General features: G+C 40.6%; 1 protein-coding gene across 3 annotated transcripts in view; it reads left to right on the top strand.

The window, feature by feature from the left end:
* The first annotated feature begins 448 nt into the window (after positions 1 to 448).
* LOC6726786 (TLD domain-containing protein 2) overlaps positions 449 to 13,595 on the top strand; it is an 80,472-nt gene continuing 67,325 nt past the window's right edge. For 2 of the 3 annotated variants that reach the window (XM_016175970.3, XM_016175972.3), the window contains exon 1: positions 449 to 1,006. The gene's annotated coding sequence lies outside the window, so the exon portion shown is untranslated. The remainder of the gene's footprint in view (positions 1,007 to 13,595) is intronic. The other variant, XM_044923233.1, reaches the window with a different exon arrangement.

Raw genomic sequence — 13,595 nt, 5'->3', positions numbered from 1 at the left:
GTTTCGAAGAGCGAAGATATTTGTGTTTTCCATCGGCGGTATATTTTCTAAATGCGCCACTTAAAATAATTATACTTGAATAGAATTGTAGAAATTCAAATAAATATGTACAATAATCTGGGTCAAGCTAATTTATTTGGGTTTTTTTTGTACTATTTTTTTGCCGTGTAAAGCATTTGACATCTGTAGGTTGATTTAAAAAAATGAAAGAAAAGTTATTATAATTACAAATTTGGCAAAACAAAATAAAAGATACTTTTCGTAATAAATACCGATTGAGTTATAACAATTTTAAATTTGTCAGTCAAATATTATAAAAATAATTTTAGAAAAAGATGCAGAGGCTCTGTTAAAAGCGCCGGACTAAAAAAAATGTTTGCCCCGAAAGAGCGGAAAGAGAGAGTTGCTCGCTCTCTCTTTTGGCCATGTATTTCGGCCCTGTTGGCTGGAGCGACGTAAATACCGTTAGCACAGTACATCGTGGACAGTTGAGCGTGCAAGTTTGGGCAACCAGAAGCGCCAGCCGATTCTATCAGAAAGGCCAACAAATACAAATCAAAACAGAGAAAAAAGAGCAAAGAATTTTAAGCCCGAGGTTTTTCCCAAAAAAAAAACAAAATGGCAGCCCAATAAGCTCGAAAAACGCTTAGTAACGAATACGGTATTTAGTTTTGGCCAGTTCGCACAGTTTTTTCGGTTCCCCAGCTGTGTGTTACATAAATCTCAGTGATTGTGTGAGTGTGCGAGAAGAGAGTGCTCATGTGTGTGTGTGTGCGACTAACAGCGACAGCAGCTAAGAAAATATAAAAAGCATCCAAAAATTATAGAAAAGCAACTCCCCGATTTCGATATATCCTTTGTGTGCTTAGTCAATTGGGCCCGAGCCCAAAAGCAGTTTCGGTGTCAATTACGAGAAAGTTACTACCAAAAGTATATTACGCATACGCAGCGGTGTCTGAGGTACACGCACTCAGAAAGCAGCCAAGAAGCAACCAGTCGAAGCAATGTAAGCCGAATGAAATTCAAAATCTTGTTTATTTTCTTCAATTTAGTAAAATGTCTAGAAGTTCCCATTTTCCCCACTTAATCACTGGGTTAATGGCTACCACCACCGCACTTTATTGGAATCCATCTGTTTTTGGGCCTGACCTCGACCAAACAACCGACTGCCATTGAAACCTGAAACCGCATCGTCTGTTCACTTTTAGCGAGTTTCTGCCATCAGCTGCAACATGTGTAGCAATTTCCCAGCGCTACAATTTCCACAACATTTATCGATTATCGGCGCACACCCACCCAGCCACCTCCCATTTTCTTTTGGTCAAGTCAATTGCTTGCGAAATTTAATAACCGCACACTTGGCGTTTTGCGTTCTGTTTTGTGCCCCAACTTTGTTAATTTCTTTTCGGACCTTTCTTCGGCTCCCCCGTTTTATTGCTCTTTTCCTTGAGCGTCGCCCACGCAGCTGCTCGTTATTTTCCCTCTTTTCATGTATTTCCGCCGCATTTTCGCCCTTCGCCTGCCACTCCCACTTGCCTCTCGGCATCTCTGGCTCCGCTCCTTGCCACCTTTGTGACCCGAAATGGCCAATATCATCTTGTCGAGGCTCCGGATTGAATATCTTATTGTCGAAGGGGAAATGGTATCCCAAAAGAGTTTGATTGATTTGTTGAGGGCTCCCAAGACGATTATCATCCGTCAATGCAAAGAATAGGTGAGGAATAAGGACCACTTCTAAAGAAAGATCCTTTTACCAATCAGTTTCTTAGTTGATAAAAATGTTATGGTATATAAATTCAATAAAGAATCGAAATTTAAATAATTTAAGAATAAGACAAAGTCTTATATCCCTAATTTTTTTACAAAACGAAAGGATAGTGAACGCTTTGGTCGATTTCCGCGACTATCTGATACCCCTTAGTCAGCTAGCGGGAGTGCGAGGTAGAAATTTTAACATTTTCGGCTTACGTTGGCTTACGGCTTTACAAAATAAAAAGATTAGATTCCTTTAGATTTAAATTAATTGCTTCTCATTTTGCTTTTCAATTTAAGTGCGTTGAAAGGTATGCAATAAAATGTTTTCTCATTTGCAATAATATTTATTCTTTGAATTTTCAATCAGCTTCAAATGATTGATGGCTGAAAACATGTACAAATCCGATTTGGCCCCAAGCCCGTTGTTATATTCTTCGTGTGCATTTTCCTCCCACCCGCTTTTCCGCTGCACACTTTGTTGTCGCCCATTGTTATTACGTATACTGTTTCTGCGTCTAAGCGCGCTTTTTTACCGGGCTTTGTTGACCGCCCACGACGACGACGAAGACAAAGTCGCCGTCATTTCCAGCGGTGGCTTTCGTCCTGCCATTGTCCTTGTTGTTCCTCGACTGCTGCAGGACTTCAGCCTGAAGTATCTTAGCCATTTTCCGGTCAGCCATCGCCATTTGACCGGTTTCGTTGGGGAAAGTGGAGGAGTTGAAAGGACTTCGCTCGAGTTTCGCTTCAGTCGGGACTATTGCAGTGCCATCACATTACATTACTAAAACTATGAGATTTTTATCTTAGCCGTAAGGAGCGAGAGAATGACGAAATTGAGTATACTTCATCCGGATTTCTGAAGGGAAATGATCTTGAGCTTTGAAATAATAATATTATAGAGGACAAATTCTTTGTGCGAATGAATGTTAATCAAATGCTGGAAAGGCTAAGAGTGATTGTAAACGTATTCCATTGCATCTTCGCATATCCTTAGCCTTCTGCTTTCCTTGCGTCGTCCTGCAAGTTGACATTTTGAATGAATTGATGTATTTAAAGTATTGCTGGCGGTGGTCAAAGCGATGCATTCAAATTGCAAATTGCAGTGCGGTGGTTTTCGTGTTTGCTTGCGGTTTCCACTTGCACATTAAGCGAAATTGAAAGCCATTTGCACAGCCAACAGATTTGCACTTAGTGCAGACATTGCTCAGTGCTTTCAATGGGAATAGATCGGGCTTTGATAAAGAAAGAAGTTGGTTTATTAAAGCCAAGAGTTACCGACAATTTAAAACACACGTGACCATATGCAAACAGGTCTGTCTTATATGTATAAAACGACTTTTTTATGAGTACTATTAGTTTACCATAAATACCAAATTATATTTCAGATGAATTGATCAAGAAGCTATATTGTCAGACGTGAAAGTCGTTGACTGGCTCATAAAACCAACTACATAGTATACTTATTTTATACAGCCCAAAATTAGCCTTTGCATTGTGGAAATGGGCCGGAAGGTCTGACACGAGCTCCGCTTAAATTTGGTCAAAAAGTCATAGCCAGTAAAGAGTTTGTTGACATTGTGAAGGAGAAATTGTGCTCATGCTACAAGGATTTCAGAAATAGTTTTTTTTTTGCTTGGCTTCCCTTTTAAAAAGGAAATCAAAACTGAGATGTAAAGTTATCTTCTAGCTAACGTACATTTAAACAAACTTAACAACATACGTATGCAGATTCTTATGTATCTTTTCAACTAATTAGCTACTATATTTTATGTTTACAATATTTTATTTATAGTTGTAAATATATATTATACATATATTTTGGTAGAGCATAATAAAAGGGAGCTAAGTTCAAATAATACTATATCTCGTAGTAAAAACATACTCCCTAGATCTAACATTCTTAGATTCTGAGGGTAAAAATTACCGAATAGTTCGCACTGCGAGCCGGAGTCCATGTAGTCAGGATCCACTGTATTTGCTCGATGGCGAAAGCCGATAATCAATGGACGCGTGGAAGTGGGCATGTTAGCAGCAACAGCAGCGGAAAGCCCAGAGCAGTTAACAGCCTAGGGAAAACCTTTTGAGTTAACATGCGCAGTCCCTACATTTCATTTTAGTACAAAGGGGGTGGGGGTGGGGGTGGTGAGTGGCAGGGGGTGTGACAGAGAGCGGGAAAGAGAGCACGCACAACAACAAAGTGCAGCTCAGCTGTTTGCTGGCCGTGTCGCGTGCTTTGTCCTTGACAAGGTTTTGTTTTTCCAGCATTTTTCATATTTTCCGAGTGGGTGGGAGCGAGACAGCTGGCCACAGAGAACGGAGGAGCGATAGATAGATAGAGACGGATATGAAACCGTGGGAGAGAACACAGCTTTTCGCTGCCTGCGCCATTTTCATTCAGGAAAAAAGTAGCGGAAGCTGAACTTTTCCAACGCGAAAACGCTCCTGCTGGATAGTTTGTATGTGTGCTTCTTTTGCGGCTTCGACTCGCGTGCCAACGACTCATAAGTTCGGAAAAATTTTGCAATTGTTCAGATGTTTTCAAGGAAGATATATAAGAAACCGCAGATACCACATAACTTTCCTTTTTATTTGTAGTCACGGCTTTGTTTGGTTACGATTTTAAAATAGATCTTTTGACTGAATTTCATATTATATTACTGCAATAAAGAATGTCGTTACTTTAATTGCTTAACGCACATGCGAACTTCTCTTGGTGCTGCAATATTGCCGGGAATGCATATTGTAGCCGATTATTTTCAGTGCATCCGTTCACTTGTCCAATGGACTCAGTCGCAATGCGATGACCTATTGTTGTCCCCATTCGCAGATCGCACCTTTAATTGTCATCGTTGGCGTTTTAATTACGCGGGACGTGGCCCTTTCTTGGTCAGTAAAATTCTTAGCCTCATTCGCATTCCACTGCAAATTGGGGCATACCCCGTCGTAATGTTTAACGTTCCGCTCAAAATTTGCTTTTAGTAGTCGCCGCGCATAAACGTATGTTTTCAGGAATGAGAATGATTAGCTATAAGCTGACAGATGCCCCAAGTAATTTTATACTACCCAAGCTTATGATTATCCCGATAGCAGCCCTTGAATATCCAAATTATCTTGAAAAGGAACGAGCCCACGCATTCACATATTCACATATATCAATCAAGTAGACAAGAATGAATCAATGTTTGCTCTCATAGGCTCAACTTGTGAACTACTTTCTCCTGCCATTTCCCATGTATGTATGTATGTACATATGGCCTCGGCTGTCTAACCTTGAAGTGTTGAGACTATGCTGATACCCATGGTTAGTTTCCCCAGCTGGCAATTGAGAACCAACTAGCTGGGTCACCCGCCGCTCAGGTAGACACATTGTGGCAGGGCAAACAGTGCGTATAAGTAATTTGCCGAGCAGGGCGGCAACTAAGCCTGCAATTAAATCCACTTGTAATGCGCTTTTGTTATTGCTTAATCCATTTGTGCGTGGCTCAAGCAATGTGCCACGCCCCTCTTTCTCCATTCCACAAGTAACAAGGTGCACTTTTATACTCTGGGAATAGTTGACAAGACCAAGTTTGCACATGCAGATGGAAATGCAAATGCAAATGCGAATCCAGGGAGAGTCATGCCAACATTAGCTAAGTCTGTCAATGTCAGTGCTTTATTTCTTTGTTCGGTTTGCGGCAAGGCTGGCCTTAATGCAAGTGAAGTGGCCAGCGGGCGAGGGGGATGCTCCATTATCCGGCAGCCGATTGTTTGCCTTCTGCCTTTTGTCCCTTAAATCGTCCTGCCAGGTAAGTTGGGGGTCCTGCCTCAGTGGAGAACAATGCGCTGAGCTCCGCAGCTGCGTAACTTTGTTGCTGATCCTCCAGACATCGGATCATCCATGCGGCATTCAACTATTGGCCTAGTTATCTGACAAACATCCTGATTACTCTGTGTTTCCGACACCTAATTGGGCTGAATTCCGTGCTTTCCCTTCAGCTGCTGGGCAATTGATTATGTCATGTTCACGTAATTCCCCTCACTTTTCAGGCCCGCACCATCCAACTGCCTCATCAATGTGGCGTTTCGTTTGAAAACATATTTAGCTGGAAGCCCTAAAAATATTCGATGTCCGCTGAATGGACACATATGTTTGGACAGTGTCTTATTTGGACAATAGACATATCCCTTGGAATGCAGAAACAACTTAAGTATCATTAGGAGTTTCAAGAGCTGCACAAGTTCCTTATGTCTTATATATTTTGAGTGGGCATACTTAACTATTTAAAGTTAATAGAGAGGCCTGCATTGGGTTAGAATGGTAATCTATAGCTCGTAGTTTGATAAATAGTTGCTTATGTGATTTGAAGCTTAGGTATGTAGAGTAAAATTCATCACTGCATAAATAATTTCACAGGCCAAAGGACACTGCGCACATCCAATGACTGCGGGGAAAGCACTGAAACTCACTCGGAATCCACTTTGTTTCGGGGCTCAATGGAGCCAATCCCAGAGCATTAGCTGGCTGATCGCCCCTGTCCATGTGTCACTTACCCCGTGTCCCCGGGAAAAGGGAAAACAAAGGCCGCATGGCGGAGGCAGGACACCATTTAAGGCATAAATTACATTTGTGGCAGCATCCCAGAGCCCGGCACATCGAGGCACACGGATGTGGATACGGTAGATACTGGCACTGGGTCGCAAGTTCAGTTTGTGCAGCAGGACTAGAGTTTCCGATTTTCCGCGCTGTCAATTTCATTACGTATGCGACCCGTTGGCCCGAAGGGCGTTTAAAATATGTGAATGCAATTTGCATTCGCCGGACACTGGACAGTGGACACTGTCACACAGTGCACAGTGCAGCCTGGGCGAAGAGTAACTAAATTAAGTGCCGCCCACTTCCTGCCCGCGGGCTCAATTATGCCAAATAGCTGGGCATTTGTGCGTTGGGAATTCGTGAAAGGACGACAAGTGGCAAAGCACACCACGAGGCTCGAGGAAATATAAAAGAGCTGGGCCAGTGCAAATATTTTTTCAGTGCCAACTCAAGGATATCCTTGCCGCAGAGGAAGGGCTCTTTTTGGGTGGTGCTAAAAGGACTAAAACGAAATGCATCCTGCAATTATGAATGAATGCCGAGCAACCGAAACACCCAAAGAGAAAGCCAGCCAGCCGCCGGCGGATGAGTTTGCGGAAGTGGCACGCGGTTCGCCATGCAAATGTCCTTTTTTTCTGATGGCACTCGGCGAAAAAAACCCAGCATTGTGAGGCTTAAAGAATATATCCCACTTTTATTTGGGGGCTTAATAGTTTTCCAAATGGCCCTTGGTTTTCCACGTTTCTCTCAGTGCCAGCATGTCATGGTATGTGCTGTCCTCCGTTAAAGCCTTCCGCTTAAAGCTGGCCAACACACTTTACATAACATTCTAGCACTCTCCCTTTCGCTGGCCCCTCCTTCCCCCGTCCACCCTGCTGCGCATATTTATGACCTCGCCTGAGTGCATAGCCTTCAGAGCGAACGGACGACTGTCTGTGTAAGGACATTGGAGCGCGCTGCCAATGCTGAAATGTTCAACTGCTGAAATGGTGAAACGCGCTGGCTGAAGGCAGTCATTACTCATGCCACACCCACACCCACCCCCTCACACTCACACATGTGCAGAGTGCCGCTGGTGAAATGTACACATATTGAAATGTGTGTCCTGCGAGCACTATGTGTGTGTGTGCACGTTTCACTAGTGCTCACAGATACATACACGCATGCAAGCGAAAAGGACTACGGAATCCATAGAACTAGTAAGAAAGCATAGTGCATATGTGTGTGGAGGAAATACTCGTAATTGCGGAGAAAGGAGCTTACACTCTACGTATCCATTTTTTAGTTAATTTATACGATTCATTCTTAAAGTATTATGGGTAATTTTCCAAAACCATCAGATTGAAATTCAACTTAAATAGGTGTTATAATACATGAAAGTATATTTTTGTGAATGTACCCAGCCCGTACTTACTATTCTCAACTTTAAGTACTACTATTAAATGTGGCTCGATGCTCATTTTATGGCACTGCCACCAGCACTCGCCTCTCGCCCACTTTATGCAACGGCATCCTGCAGAATGCAACATTTAAGGACACACATAATAATCATAATGGCGTGTGTGCGAGTGCAGTGTAGTATGTGCATATATCGAGGGTACACTGTACCTATAAGTACACAGCAACACTTAGTTGCATTGCATAAATAAATGTCTCAAGTGAGCGTGATATAAGATCACCCATTTATGCTTTAAGCTAAGTCAGCATCCCCACGCTGGCCGCTGGCCATATATGCGCATAAGCTCTCTCTCTCTCTCTCTTATACATATATATATATACGCTGCTCTTCTGCCGCTGTCGACGGCGGCGCAGTCGCAGTATTTAGGTAAGATTAGACACTCTGTAGAGGTTAAGCAGGCAGAACCGTTTCTGCTACTCGAAGAGATAAGAAGAAATAAAAAGGTGGCCTGACGGCTGCACTCAACTGCAAGGAAAACACGTGTTCTCAATTGGTGGCAAATATTGGTTTATTACATGGCGACCGTGAGGCAGGAGCCTGCGATCTGAGGACTACTGAGGAAATGCTGCTAATATTGCCGATTTGATTTGGGAATTCTAAACAGCGACAACAGGTGTGAGAGGCAGGCCGCCCCTTACACCAGTGCGGGAGACCTAGAGACGGGACACTGAAGAAAAAAAGAAACAAAAATACTGAGTGAGTAGAGTGTGGTAATGGGCAAACGCGGATGTCAGAAAATCAAAAATAAAGGTATAGCACATATTAAGTGGCTATGATATACAAATAAAACACCGCCCCCATGGGCAACGGCACAGAAATTAACTGCCGAATTAGACTTTCTGAAAGAAAACCTCCAGCAAAGAAAGCCGAATACCACAACTCACTCAGCAAAAATAGAAATAATCAATGAAGAAATAACTGAAAATTCAACATCACCCAAGCCGAAAAGACCCGACGTCTGCATGAACGACTGCCCTCGACCATTGTAAGCCGCAACAGCAATTAGCACGGCATCCTGCGAGGATAGGATTAGGATAAAGGATAAAGGATTCCACCGGCGCGCCGCACATGACAACAGCGAATGTCTACCAAGCAGACGTTCGAACACCCTGCTCCTGTCGAGCAAAGGGATCTGCCAAGTATCAAAGAGGTAATAGAGGTAGATCCGTCCGCGGGACCAAAGCCCTTGACCATACAAGAGTACAAGGCACGGACTGCAGCGAGGGAGCAGCCACCTAAAAAGAAGAGGGGTGGCCGCCGGATTAAGTTGCTCAGCGCCCGGAGGCTCAACATCGAACTACTGAAGACGGCAACTAATGAGGAAGACAGGCAGCGCTACAAAGAGCGCCTTGCAGCCATCAATCAACAACTTCGTGGTGCGAAGTAAAGCGGCGGGCTGCGTTATACGCCATAGCCTCAACCGCCCAAATATTATATTAATGTTGTCGATGCGGTTTCCGCTGCAACAAAATTACTAACTTATCAGGGACCCATTTCATAACTAACACATTATACTCAGTCCTAAACTTAAAATAAGTAATAATATTGTAAAATTGCAAATTGCAACCGATGTAAACTGAGTATAATGAATTCATCTATCAAGTAAAAATATGTTTAACAACAGTTTAGACCTATTAAAATTTCGAGCTATATTTATATCTGATCGAGATAACAATAATTGACCAATTCTCAAAGTTAAAATTCTATTTGTACTTTTGATATACAAATAAAGACTAATTTTCCCCATATCAAAATGGGACATAAGTCGTGGATACAACCCCACAGTTAAACTCAATGTACTTACTATTTTTGATTTTAGTTATCCTATCAGCCTTTTAACCTGGCCTTAAAACTTTATCAGTTTCACAAAAGATCGTTGAAAAAGACTTACATGAGTCGAGCCAATGATTTAGACAAAATCTAATAGAAACTACACCAAAAAGGTACAAGTGCGATTACATCGCTAAAAGGTACATACATGGAATGGCTAAACTTAACCATATCCATAAACAATATTAGAGATGCTTTTGATAAATCCTATAAATGTATTAATAAAACCGCGCTGATCAAAACTCAGACGCTTATTTTTCACATAAAGGTATTGATAACACAATACAACACATTACAAAACCTAATAGTAACAAACAAAAGCAAACTCACTGAAGAACATAAAGTCCAATGCTTCAAAGTTCTCAGTTCATTTGGTAAAAGACTACATAATACCAGCGTTAGACACAGTATTATAATAGAAGTCCCAACAGAACTAACCAAAATAGCAGAATTCGACGAAAGCCAGTTAAGAGACTTGGACGAGTCGCAGCCGCTAGAAGATTTAGATATCGAAAGCGATATCGAATCAATAGAAGAATTAAAATTTAATACCGTACAACCAAATACAAGAAACATGGCCAACGCATTAGAAGCTCAGAGAGCATACGTTAAACAGGTATCTGCCACAGTACCTGAATTCGATGGTAAGAAACTCCATTTAAACAGGTTTGTGACAGCACTAAAGTTGACGGATCTAACTAAAGGAGATCAAGAAACTTTAGCAGTAGAGGTCATAAAGACCAAAATTATTGGCCCATTAAACTATAAAGTAGAACATGCGACAACGATACAGGCAATAATTACCATATTGCAGGCAAACGTAAAAGGCGAATCGCCTGACGTTATAAAGGCCAAATTAATAAATGCCCAACAAAGAGGCAAGACCGCGTCTCAGTACGTTACAGAAATAGACAGTATGCGTAAGCAGCTCGAGGCAGCTTACATAGACGGCGGATTAGACGCCGATAATGCTGACAAATTCGCGACTAAAGAGTCGATATCAGCAATGACCAAAAACTGTGCCAACGAGACACTTAAAATGATCTTAACTGCAGGTACATTTAGTACATTCAACGACGCAATGGAAAAATACCTACACTGCAGTACAGAAATAACCGGCAATTCAAACACAGTCTTATTCTATAATGGGAATAATAGACGTGGTAATTATAATGCCTACTATCGTGGTAGAGGCAGAAATAATTATAACCATAATTATAACCAGAATTATAACCAGGGTTATAACCAAGGTTATAATAATAACAACAGAGGTCGCGGAGGCTACCGCGGCCACGGTAATAACAGAGACGGAGGTAACCGAAGGGGTAACCAAAGTCAGAATAATAATAACAACCGAAATGTGCGTAACGTACAATCGGAAAACAGCCAGACCCCCTTAAGAGATCAACAGTAAAAGTGTTTAAAGTAAACCTAAATCTGAGTATTTTCATTAAGACAAAAAACCATGAAACAAACACAGTTCTTACATTACTAATAGACACAGGTGCAGAAATTTCATTGCTAAAAGCCAAAGCAAAGGAATATAATAATATAAATTTCAGTAATATATCAAATATTACAGGTGTTGGGCAAGGAACCATACAGTCTATAGGAACAGTAGATCTTGACATACGCATTCAGGATGTTCTAGTGCCACATGAATTTCATGTAGTACCTGAGAATTTTCCGATACCATGCGATGGCATAATCGGTATAGATTTTATCAAGAAATACAATTGCGTATTAGAGTTTCAAAATAACAAAGACTGGTTCACAATAAGACCCAATAACTTCAGTAGACAGATTAGTGTACCAATTACACATAACTTAGACTCCAACACACTCTTATTGCCAGCTAGATGCGAAGTAATCAGACAAGTCAAATTACTCACTAACGAAAAAACGGTGGTAGTACCAAATCAGGAGCTGCAACCAGGTATAATAGTAGCAAGCACCATTGCCGATAGCAAAAACGCATTGATTCGCATTATAAATACAAATAATAAAGACGCCATAATAGATAGCGCGAAGATCAAATGCGAATCAATGAAAGACTATGACATTTTTACAACACCAGTAGAAAAGGAAAATAGAACTGAAGAAATTTTAAAACAATTAAGATTCCCTAAACAATTCAATAATGAACTAACTAAGTTATGCACCGAGTTTAGCGATATTTTTGGTCTAGAAACAGAACCAATATCGGCTAACAATTTCTACAAACAAAAACTCAGATTAGGGGAAAAAACACCGGTCTATATAAAAAACTATCGCATGGCAGATAGCCAAAAACCAGAAATCGCCAGACAGGTAAAAAAATTAATAGATGATGGAATAGTTGAACCATCAATGTCTGAATATAATAGTCCATTACTTTTGGTTCCAAAGAAACCACTTCCGAATTCCACGGAAAAAAGATGGCGATTAGCAGTTGACTATCGTCAAATAAATAAGAAACTATTATCAGACAAATTTCCACTTCCAAGAATAGAAGATATTCTTGATCAATTAGGAAGAGCAAAGTATTTTTCATGTCTCGACCTAATGTCTGGATTCCACCAGATAGAACTAGAAAAAAGGTATAGAGATATAACGTCATTTTCAACAGCCAATGGCTCATATCGCTTCACGCGATTACCATACGGACTGAAAGTAGCACCAAACTCCTTCCAACGTATGATGACACTTGCATTTTCTGGTCTTGAACCATCGCAAGCATTTCTATATATGGATGACTTAGTAGTAATAGGTTGTTCAGAAAAACATATGCTCAAAAATTTGACTAACGTATTCGAGCTATGTAGACGACATAATTTGAAACTACATCCAGGGAAATGTTCTTTCTTTATGAAAGAAGTAACATATTTGGGTCACAAATGTACCGATAAAGGTATACTCCCAGATGACACCAAATATGAAGTTATAGAAAAATATCCTATACCAACAGATGCCGACAGTGCTAGGCGTTTCGTAGCCTTCTGTAATTATTACAGACGTTTCATTAAAAATTTTTCTGATCATTCACGCCACTTAACGAGGCTTTGTAAAAAGAATGTTCAATTCGAATGGACAGCAGAATGCAATAATGCATTCGAATACCTTAAAACAGAATTAATGAAACCAACATTACTACAGTACCCAGATTTCGGTAAAGAATTTTGCATAACAACCGATGCTAGTAAACAGGCATGCGGAGCGGTACTTACACAAGATCACAATGGTCAACAACTTCCAGTGGCATACGCTTCAAGAATGTTCACTCAAGGTGAAAGTAATAAGTCCACTACAGAACAAGAATTAACGGCCATTCATTGGGCCATAAATCATTTTCGACCATACATATATGGCAAGCATTTCATGGTAAAAAGCGATCATAGACCATTGTCATACCTATTCTCTATGAAAAATCCAAGTTCAAAACTCACTCGTATGAGGCTGGATTTAGAAGAGTATGACTTTACTATAGAATATCTTAAGGGGAAAGATAACCATATTGCGGACGCCTTGTCTCGCATAACAATAAAAGATCTGAAAACAATCAACAGAGAAATATTAAAAGTTACCACCAGATCAAAAGCTAAACAGGAAAATTCCTGTAAAGACGAAGCAATAGTCAAAATACAAGAGGAAAAAGAGCAAACAATAGAAAAGCCCAAAGTCTATGAAGTTGTCAATAATAATGACACAAAGAAATATGTTTTAATCAAAATAGATAAACACAAGTGTTTATTAAAACGAGGAAAAACAATTGTTTCACGCTTTGATGTTGATGACTTGTATTCTAATGAAACATTTGATCTAAATCAATTCTTTCAAAGGCTTATTTCAAAAGCCGGAATGCATAAAATAACAAAAATGCGAATATCACCAAGTGAACAGATGTTCCAATTTGTATCACTAAATGAATTTAAAATAAAGGGCAACCGAGTACTCGAAAAAGTAGAACTAGCTATTCTACAAAAGGTGATAATTATA

This window comes from Drosophila simulans, chromosome 3R, assembly GCF_016746395.2.
Source record: "Drosophila simulans strain w501 chromosome 3R, Prin_Dsim_3.1, whole genome shotgun sequence".
Taxonomy (NCBI): Eukaryota; Metazoa; Arthropoda; class Insecta; order Diptera; family Drosophilidae; genus Drosophila; species Drosophila simulans.
Note: the sequence above shows the minus strand (reverse complement) of the source record. Positions and strands in the feature narration are given on the sequence as shown.